Below are 10,602 nucleotides of genomic sequence, written 5' to 3' on the forward strand. Positions count from 1 at the left end.
TTCTAAAATGTAAAACTGAAAATATTTATAGTGATTAGCTTTTTCTTGTAGATTCAGATGTCTGCTTTTCTCTTGTCCTCCAGCTATTGGTAATAAGAGGCATATGTCAAATCAACATGGAAACATCTATCAGAAAAGGGCAGCCTTCTATGATGTCTTTGTTATGCATGTGTTATTACACATAGAGATGCTTAGGGATTAAACAGTCCAAACAGTGTCACAAATTTCTTCAACACATTCCATTAAAGGACAACAAATTAGTTGAGATCTTCTTATGTAGTAGATAGAGATGATTGACTAAAAAGTCTGTTCTATACCAAAATGGACATTTAAGTGTGTTACAAAAACAGCATCATGATGATTGTAATCTTAAAATACTATGTATGTTATTTATCTCAAATTTTCTTTATACATTATAACATCAGACAGTAAGCTGGTCTTTTGACTCTTTTTTTTTTCTTGCGCATTGATGATGGTGTAAGAGGTCCTGCATGCTTGTGTTTTCTTTTCATATATCTATGCCAGAATCTGTATTTCACAGAAATTAGTTAGTTTGAATGAACATAGTAAACAGATAGCTGTTATGGTTTTTGTAATAAATAAGCCACTAGATTCCATACTGAACCCATTTTTATCTTAAATACCAATCATCAGTTTTTTTGTTTTAGTTTTTGCCTGTTCTGTGGTACAGGTGCTTCTTAATTATACAGAGTAAAATCATACCTTTAAGAACACATTTTCTCATGGGTGGTGGGTATCCACGTGGCTACTCAATTGAATGAAAAGCTAGAAGTTATATTTGGAGACTGCAAACCTGGAACCAGAAAACAGCTATCTGAGTATTACAAAGAGTCACTTGTGGGAATCCAAAACCATAGCTAGTGACATGAGACATCTGGGAGAGGTGGTATGAGTTCTGGCGAGCTAGCAGCAACTTCTTTTTAATAAAATGAAAAAGGCTTTTGAATATAAATACAGTCCAGATTTTAAAAGTCATACTTGCTCAGGGGTGGTCACATACTAGCAAGTGTCCTGGAGATCGCTGTGACAGCCTCTTTTTCTACAGGTTAGAACTCAAGTGAGATGCAGCTGTTCTGGTGTTCCTATAGGGCACATCATAAATCTTGGGCAATCCAAATGCTCATAAATCTATGAATGGATAAAAAAAGATGTATTTTTTATATATAATGGAGTAGTACTCTACCATATAGAAACATAAAGTTGAGACATTTATGGCTAAATGGATGGACCTTGACAAAATACTCTTAAGTGAAATAAATAAAACATACATATGTAAATATCACACTGTCTCACTGATGTGAGATACTGAAAGTGTAATAATCAAATTGTACAAGCAATATGGTGAAATGAGAAGAAATTGTGCAAAAAGAAAGGGAACTAGAGAGGGGTGAAGGAAAGAAAGGAAAAGAAAAAATTGAGAAAGAAGGATAAAATGGAAAAAAAATTTTGAAAATAAGAAAGGAAACAGGAGTTAAAGGGAGAGGAGGGAGGTGGGAGGGGAAAAAAGACAGATCAAGGTATATCATGTGCAGGTACAAATTCCCTATGATGACTGTGATCATGTGTGTATCTAAATTGTACTAATACACTTAATTAAATTAAACATAGAAGGTACATACTACACAACTTTTGTGGGTTCTGTGGCCAGTTGCCAAAGCATGTGAAAGAATCCAACATAGGATTTTTCTTACTGTCAGGAATTGTTCACTACAGTAAAATAAAATGGGATCCTAATAGAGTATCTTAAATTCTAACCTCCCATGTTTTGAAATAAACTTTTTTCAGCTCATTTATTGTTCTTTATTTGGTGAACTCTTTGAGGCAGTTTTCAGATTTTGGTAGTAAACATGGAAGATTAGGACAAGCATGAAGGTAAGGGCATAAGATGTTAAAAATCTGAAAGTGAATTTTCAGGTAAAAGGTATCTGAAGTTGGAATGGACTGGGAGACCAAAGATTTAAAGAAGCAGAAGATTATCTTAAGACAGGAGGAGTAAGTTGCATGATGATGATGAGTACTTTGTGTGCAGGATATCAAGCTGAAAATATTTATGTTTTAAACCTTAAATTATAAAGCTAGTTAAATCTTTCTAATGAGTAGTTTTATTGTTCATAAGCACATTTTATTTAACTTGATTTTTATTACATTGAAAAATACTCATTTTAAACACAGACTGGACACTGGGAATCTGTTTGAGGAAGAGGTCCTTGGATTCTTTCATAGTGCAAGAGAAAGAAATTTACTTTCTGGTGAACAAATTTCAAATCTAGTCTTTAAGACTAGAATGCTAAACATTATCAAGGAGATTGAAACCCTTTGTGAAACTGATCTGTAAAATGATATTAAAAGTTAGGGGTGGCCACCCACAGTGAGTGTCCTGGAGAACCCTGTGGCAGCCTCTTTTTCTACAGATTAGAACTCAAGTGAGATGCAGCTGTCTTGGTGTTACTGGAAATTGGAGACTTGAGACCTTTCTTCCAGAAACCAAAGACTTAATTGTCAGTTCTATGTCCTAAACTTCAGTGCCATGTATTTGTACTCACTAAAAATTGTTCCAGTGAGAAGAGTATTGCTATTCAGAACTTCTGATCTAGTTGGGAGTTCTTCCATTTGCAAAATATGTTTGTGTGAAACTGTTTGAATCTTTTATTATCTAGTCCTCCTTCTTCCAGTAAACTTGAAGCTAGAATTTCCATTTTGATACAGGAGTAAATAATGAAGAGACTATTTGTAAACTGATGTTTGGTAGTTAAGGATAAACTTGAAATCCTAGAGAATGTCTGATAAGCGAAATCCTAGGTAGTGTGGTGAAATTACAAACCTTTATTATTTTTTCAATCTGTCTTTCCATTGATCTTCAAGATATTTTACATTATATTTTTTCAGAGCTGCTTCTTATTTGGGGCTACCTTTTTATTGCTATTGTTAAGGCTTAATTCATAAGGAATTGCATTGTTTTGATGATGTTTCTCACAACTATGGGTGGATGTTGTGCTCAAGTTTTCTAAGAAGTGCTATTTTATTTTTCAGAGTCATGTGCTCATAACTTTGGGGCTATTTCCATGTGAGTGCTGATACAAATGAAAACCCAAGTGGACCTCAGTGCACATCATCCCATGACATGCTGACAATGGAAGGAATAGTTTGTGCATATGGTTACTTCAGGACTGAAAAGCTGGTGAGGAAACTTAATTTTCTTCTTTGACTAGACCAGAAAACTTAAAAAGCAAAATGTGCTGAGGTCTCTCATTGGCCTTAGCAGATGAACCAAGGTGACAGTGTTAATTTAGATTTTTAAAATTGTCTGAGAGCTGGAGATATAGCTCAGTGGCACAGCACCTGCCTGTTAAGCCCAAGGTCCTGAGTTTGATTCCTGGTACCAAAAAAAAAAAATTATCTGTATCTTGATTTGTGTGGATTTATAATCTACACACAATATTAGCAAAACGGCTAGCTTCTATAGTTCTATGTGCTCGAGCTTTTATCATTTCCACCTTCGTCCACATCCATCAGTTACTAATCTTTGCACACTGGCAATACTGTAGCATTGTAAGGATGTTTTGTTATATCAATTTTATAAACTTTACAGTGCAACACTTGTTACTTTTCTGAGCCAAACCAAAGGTATTTCTCAAAATTTTGGTGGCTTCTTTAGCAACATTTGATGGAGGATCTTTTATACATTTGTAATAGGTAAAAATAAACCAGACTTCAAATGCTTTTCAAAATCTAGAACCATGTACTACATTTTTGTTTGAAAATGTATAGGACAAGGTAAACTATTCTCTTCAACCATAGGAGTGTATATCTGTAAGCATAGTTATGTGGAAATAAAGTTTTAAAAATAAAAAATACATGAAATCTTAATAGACCATTGTTACACAACTGTATTTTGCATCTTCCCTTCCATCATTTGAGGTCTCAAAGATCCAACATTTCTAGCTCCTCCATGGTTCCATATTTCTTTATTGTCCCTATCATTTTTAATTTCTACCTCATGAACAGGTTACATACATGAACAGGGTTGACTTGTGAGGAACTTCTATTATCCTTGTACATTGTCCTCCTTGCTACTGTATTATAAATTCCACAGGGGGAAAGATTTTCTCTTGCTTATTGCACTGCTTCATGGCCTAAACTTGTGCCTAGTACATAATAATTTAACATACTAAAGAAGCATCTACTGAATGAATGATGGAATGTAGTGCTCTTCTTGACAGGTGTTCTGGAAAACATGTTCTCCCTCATTGCACTGCCTTCAATGGATCATAGTGCCCAGTAATTTTTGAGCAATGCTTGTAAGCGTCACTTTGGAAAACTGCCTGCTTACCTTATGCTTAACTCATTAAATGCTTCAGCATGGTGTGTGCCTCGGACTAGGACAAGCAGAAGTCACACAGTGTGAGGCAAACCAGGGCTTGCCCGCTAGATATGTTTGGATTGTAACACTCCACCGCTAGAAAACAGCAAAGGCGGAGAATGCTGTGAGCTGCTATGCCCCTCTGTTCAAGCAGCCAAGCAAGAGAAAGGCTGCCTGTTTCAGCGATGTGGGAGAGACAGGAACATGTCAGTTCTGGGTATTTCCAGCCAACGAGGCAAACTGCACCTGATTCTATGTTAGTCCATTGCCTCTTTAGATCATTGCCAAGGGTTAGGTGGTAGCTAAAAATGGCTAAAAGTAAATCCTAAAAAAGACATCGTTTGTCAGGAACAGCGCTTTACAGAAGTAGAGTTTGACTTCTGAGAACAAAGAGTGGCACATAGGACTTTTACAAAAACAAACTGGGCTCCTGGTGGCAGCCGCAAAGGCTGCTTTTCTGTCCCAGGTCCCCTAAGGGAAGGCTGCCCAAACCTTTTATCCTATCCCCCTTACATCACCATCTAACACAACCACATCATGACTTTGCTTGACCGCTTCCTTACCAATATATATTCACCAAGCTGCCACCTTCTGATTCAAGGATTACAGAGTTTCTCAAAATAAATTGCATTGAACAACTGCTATACCCAGAGCAGGCTGAGTGGAAATCCCAAGACCCTGGGATGAGGTTCAGATTCCTGCATGCTTAAGCCTCTGTTGGTGTGCTCCTGTAGGCACCTGACTGGAAAGGAAATGGAAAGGACAAATCTTTCTAAGTCTGTTTTCTACTTTTGCATGACAAATAAGTTAGTTCTAAGTCCGTGCATTCAAAGCCTTTTTGTAGCAGTGAAACAGTTCGAATGTATTCTCTTATAAGCTCATATACAGAGCTGGCCAAATGGAGCAGTCCTGACTGAACTGTGAGGCAGGAAGATGCATGAAGTTGCTCCTCACCCACTTTGTCCTACTTTGGCCTCCCTCCTGTGTGCCTGATGGGCTGTAAGAATCTCTTTGGTCATAGCTCAGGACAGGGCAGTGTGAGGTAGTTAAAATTCTTCAAATCATTCTAAGGTAAATTTATACTTAAATAGATATTTTATAAAGCACTCTCTTTAATTGGTAAAGAGGAAGAAAATGTTCTTAACTATTGTTTCAGGCTGGAGGGAGTTTACTGTGATCTGACGTAAGTTCTGTAGTCCAGAAAGGACATGTGGCAGGCTGTACATGACAACTGGGTACTGGTGACTGTAGAATCAGCTCTGTAGACTAGTCTGAGGCAGCTCCAGAGGGCAGAGCTGGGACTCTGCACAGAGACATGTTACTCTGAGCAGCAAGAAGGAATTACAGGAAGGTTCCAAGGAACACAATCCAAGCCCTGTCACATGTGGTGTTTTCCTTGTGGCTGTTTTTTGGCATGGACTGTGAGTACTGGCTGTATGGTGCCTGAGCCAGCCCTGCACATTGTAGCACATGGGATAACACACACTGTCTTCCTCACCCTCTTCATTTTCCTCATCTCCTCCAGGAGGACATAATGTGAGACTTTATGTTAGTTTGCTCAGTGAGTAAGGAAAAGTCAGGACAGGAAAGTAGTGGTCATGGCAATCTCCTTGTCACTACAAGTGTAGCTGAGATCATACCCTTTCCAGTCCTACTGACAGCAGCTGCCACAGCACCCACAGCCTCAGTCTAGTTTCCAGGAATTAAGTGGCTGTGGCCTGGCATGATAACAGATCTGAAAAGAGACCCCCCCCCAAAGAAAACTTAATAGAAAATTCACTGAGTCAGTGCAACTCTGCAGCCCTCAGCTCCACCCCTCTCTTCTTAAATAGAATAGGTGTCTGTCCCCTGCAAAGGGAGGGTGCCACACATGTGCAGTGATAATGTCCTGATGGTTCATTGGAAAGGCTCTCCATAGACAATTGTTACAAACATAGGTAAGCTTAGAAGTCACAGGTTGATGTTACATAGTTAATGAAGTGATTCCCAAGGCTTCTACCAAGCTTTGAATCCTATTAAATATTGTAGCACAAAAACTTGTTTTTTCTGTAACTAGGGACATCATGATAAAAATCTGGCAGGACAGAAGTATGGAAAGAAAATATTATTAACTAGCAAATAGGAGCCTTTCACTTCAAAGTGAAATTACATGGTCTTCTCTCTGGCTCCAACCATCCCCACCACAGCTGTCTCACTTGGTGGCAGGTAGTACAATCTACAGACAGGTTCTGGGCATCCAAAGCAACTGTACTTCTAATCTTTCATCCTCCTCTAAATAACTTTATCTCTAATCTTTGATCTCCCAGCCTAACAGGGGATAAAAGCCAGGAAGTGCACAGTTCTGATCACCTTGAGATCACAGTTCAGGTGTTTGAATATGACCTGCTCTGGGTAATAAATGCATAGGAATTGAACTGAAAGGAAATACATTAAAATATAGGGCAGGAACCTATGGTACAAGGAAGAAGGACAGAAAGAAGATGAAATGGGAAAAAGAGGATAAGATTTTAAAAGGCTCCTTAATAAAGCAGTTATCATGAGGACTCATCAACTGAGGAATATGATGACTCAATTCACTACACCTGAAAGCCAATAGTAAATTTTAAAATGAGAAAATAAAGTGTCATCTTTCAGAATCAAATTTATAAAAGGTGCCCCAGATTAAAATAGAAAGATGGCAACAATTACAAAATACAGAGGTACTGGTTATTTGGGGAAAACTCATCCATATATACCTTTGGCTCTGACTTGAAATATAGCCCCATGTGACATTAATATATGATACAGTGCCACAAACTTTAAATCACTTAGCAAATTCCACAATTTTTCTTACATTAAATGCAGAGAGATGTAAAAATTCCAGGATAGATGGAGAGCATCATGTATGTGTCTAGCACATAGCAAGTATTTAATAAAAATGTATAAGTTCATAAAGGTAACAATTTATATTTATATATTACATGCACTGTACTGTGTATATACACTCTTCTGTATGGTTTATGTGCAAATGTTTACTTGCATTACCATTCTTACAAGGCTAAAGATTATGTATGTATGTATGCATGTATGTTTACTGGGGACTGAATCTAGAGCATTCAAGCTGAACTATGCTTCCTGCCCTTATAAATATTAGTATTTTTATTTTTTGACTCACTACATCATAAATTGTCTAGACTGGGCTCAAACTTTCAGTCCTCTTGTGTCAGCCTTCCAGAACACAGGGATTACAGTTCCATTCCATGATACCTGGCTACTTTTCTTCATTTATATAACTCATGAAATCTATCTTTAACACCTTTTTTTCTTTATCTCTTTAGTTAGCATTGCTGTCAAAAATAATGACAAAGAAATTTTTATATTTCTTGTTTCTCTTCTCTATGTACCTGTATTCCATTTCCTCCCTTTCTCAACACACTGTACACACACACGTGCACATGTGTGTGCACACACATACACCACACACACACACCAATCTAATCTCCTTATTTAGCTTCCTGTAAGTTAACTCATCATATCACATTCTATCAGAATTTTTTTCTTTTTTATTAAATAAGTATATTGGTACTTTTTAGTATACACAGTGATCACATTCATCATAAGGAATTTGTAGTTATACATGCTATAATTTGATTCTTTTTTTCTCATTTCCCTACCAGCCCTCCAACACTTTTTCACCTCATTATTTACAAAAACTTTGTTTCCATTTTTCCTTCATTTCTCAGTTTTTCCTTTTCCCATCCTTCATTTTCTCTTCCCCTTCCCTCCTTCCTCTCCCGATTTGAAACTTTTCTTCCTATTTCACAATATGTATTATATATTCTGGTCCTTATTTACACTTTCAATTTTCATACCAGGGAAACTATGCAGTATTTACAGATGTGCGTCAGATTTATTTCACCCAAGAATATGGTCTCAGAGTGCATTCATTTGGCTAGAAATATTTCAAGATTTTCTATTACAGCAGAGTAGTACTCCACTGTGTAAATAAAACACATCTTTATCCATTCATCAGTTGATAGGCATTCAGGCTGTTTCCAGTACTGGAAAAAACAAAAACAAAAACAAAAACAAAAATAAAATACAGGTTTACAAAGCTGGTATAGACACTCTTCTGTATTTCTGCAGGATCTCTTTTGATTTTACTGTTTTCATTTCTAATTGCAAGGATTTGAGTTTCATCTTTCCTTTTTATGAAAATGCTGGCTAAGGGTTTGTCAATCTTATTTAATCTTTCAGAGAAACAACTTTTTAATTCATCAACTTTTATGCATTATTTTCTTAGTCTCTGTTGCATTAATTTCTGCTCCTATTTTTATAATTTCTTCCTTCCTATGAGTTTTGGGATAGACTAGCTCTTCTTTTCTTAGAAACTTGAGGGCAAACATTGAGTTGTTTGTTTGAGTTTTCTCTGTTTTCCTGATGTGTATATTCACCAGTATAAATTTTCCTCCTAAGACTGCTTTCATTGTGTCCCATAAGTTCCACTATGTGGAACTGGTGTTGTTGTTTAATTGTAGGAAGTATCTAATTTCTTTGAGACCTTCTTCTGAAATCTGTATAGAAGCCTTTTTAACCTCACAGCTCTTGCATTCTGTATGTGCCTAAAACCAGAACCATGTAAATGATAATCCCAGCTGGAGCAGTAGCCAGGCTTTCTTCTCTCTTGGCTGTACAGGTCAAGTGTCTGGATTGCTGAGCACTCTAAACCTGATTCTACAGAACAGATTCTCCTTGCATTGCCATTCTGGAACCTGGGGCAACCACCTCCATTTTGGAACATGGTGCTCTGTGGCTTCCTCCACTGAACAAATTCTTCTACTTTTGAAGTTTTGAGAGGGTGGAGACTTGTTGCTTCTTGTAATGTCCTCAGGCCTTCTTTTATGTTCTCCTGTTCTTCTCAGCAACTGAGTTTTCTTCACCTCTGTCTTTGCAGTCCACAGTTTTACTGGAGCTTCCTTTCTGGACAAAATCACAAGATTTTATACCATCTTGATAGGCTCTTTGCTCTTGATTCTCAAAATAAATCTGGCTAAAACCCCCCGACAATATCCATACTGCTACTCAACATTAGAATGTCTTGAAATTTCTTTTGCCAGATTAATTAGTCCAATGTTTTTAATATCAGTCTCAGGAAATATCTCTGGACATGAGTAAAATGCTGACAAACTTTTTGACAAGCCATAATACAAATTATCTGAAGTCCAACAACCAGTGAAGTCCTCCTTCCTAGGAGAAACCTCCCAAGCCTGGACTGTACTCACAGGATTTTTTGTGAAGCCATAACTTACATCATCTGGCATTCAACACCTAATGCAGTCCTTCCCAGCAGAAACTTCCAAGCCCAGTCTTTACCAGCAGAATTTTTATCAACCTTCTGGTTTTCTGAGCTCTGACAAGAATCTCCCATACAGAACAGCTGAAGGCATTCCAGCTCTACTCTTTCAGGAGACATCTCCAAACCTTTCCAAACTCTTCCCAGAAGCCATCCCCAAAGATTATTGGATCACATATTCAGATACAGTCACAGCAAAACCCCACCACTCTGATACCAAATTCCATCTTCATTACTTTTCTCTTGTTGCTGAGACAAAATAACTGATGCTCAGAATTAAGAAGGAAAAGATTTATTTAGCTCACAGTTTGTGGGGGTTTCAGTCCATACTCAGCTGGCTCCCAGGCAGAGTGGCACATAGTAGTAGGCAACAGTTCATGGTGGAAGAAAATAGCAGGGGAAGCAACAGCAAAAAGGTATTAGCAGCAGAGAGCAAGCCTCTTTCCCTCCCTTGTATTATGTACAGGTTGCCCACTGCAGGGCAAGTGTAGTACTTACACCCATAATCCCAGCATTGGACCACGAGGTAATCATAAAATCTAGAAGCCTGCCCCATGACTGCATGAGACTTTGGTGGGACATCTAGACACAAGTCATAACATGGTTCATGGAGTTGTAATCCTTGTTATCTCTTCTAGAATAATCTTTAAAAGAGTTTAGAGTGCTGGTTTGGTGTTCATGTATGTCCTCAGACATTCTTTGTCATGAAAATATCTTATATCTTTATCAATTTTAAAAATTAGTTTTGAGGGATACATCAATCTGGGCTGGATATTATTTGTTTTCAGGACTTGAAATACTTCACTCCAAGCCCTATGTGGCTTCAGGATTTCTGTTGAGAAGTCTGCTGTGATTCTGATGGGCTGTTCTTTTTAGGTGAAGTGTTTTG

The 10,602-nt window shown here is 37.5% G+C and overlaps 1 pseudogene; it reads left to right on the forward strand.

Moving 5' to 3' along the window:
• Positions 1 to 1,887: 1,887 nt before the first annotated feature.
• The window catches only part of LOC102021782, a 24,150-nt pseudogene continuing 15,435 nt past the window's right edge, over positions 1,888 to 10,602 (forward strand).

Source organism: Chinchilla lanigera, unplaced genomic scaffold (assembly GCF_000276665.1).
Source record: "Chinchilla lanigera isolate Chin_1 unplaced genomic scaffold, ChiLan1.0 scaffold00024, whole genome shotgun sequence".
In the NCBI taxonomy this organism is placed as follows: Eukaryota; Metazoa; Chordata; class Mammalia; order Rodentia; family Chinchillidae; genus Chinchilla; species Chinchilla lanigera.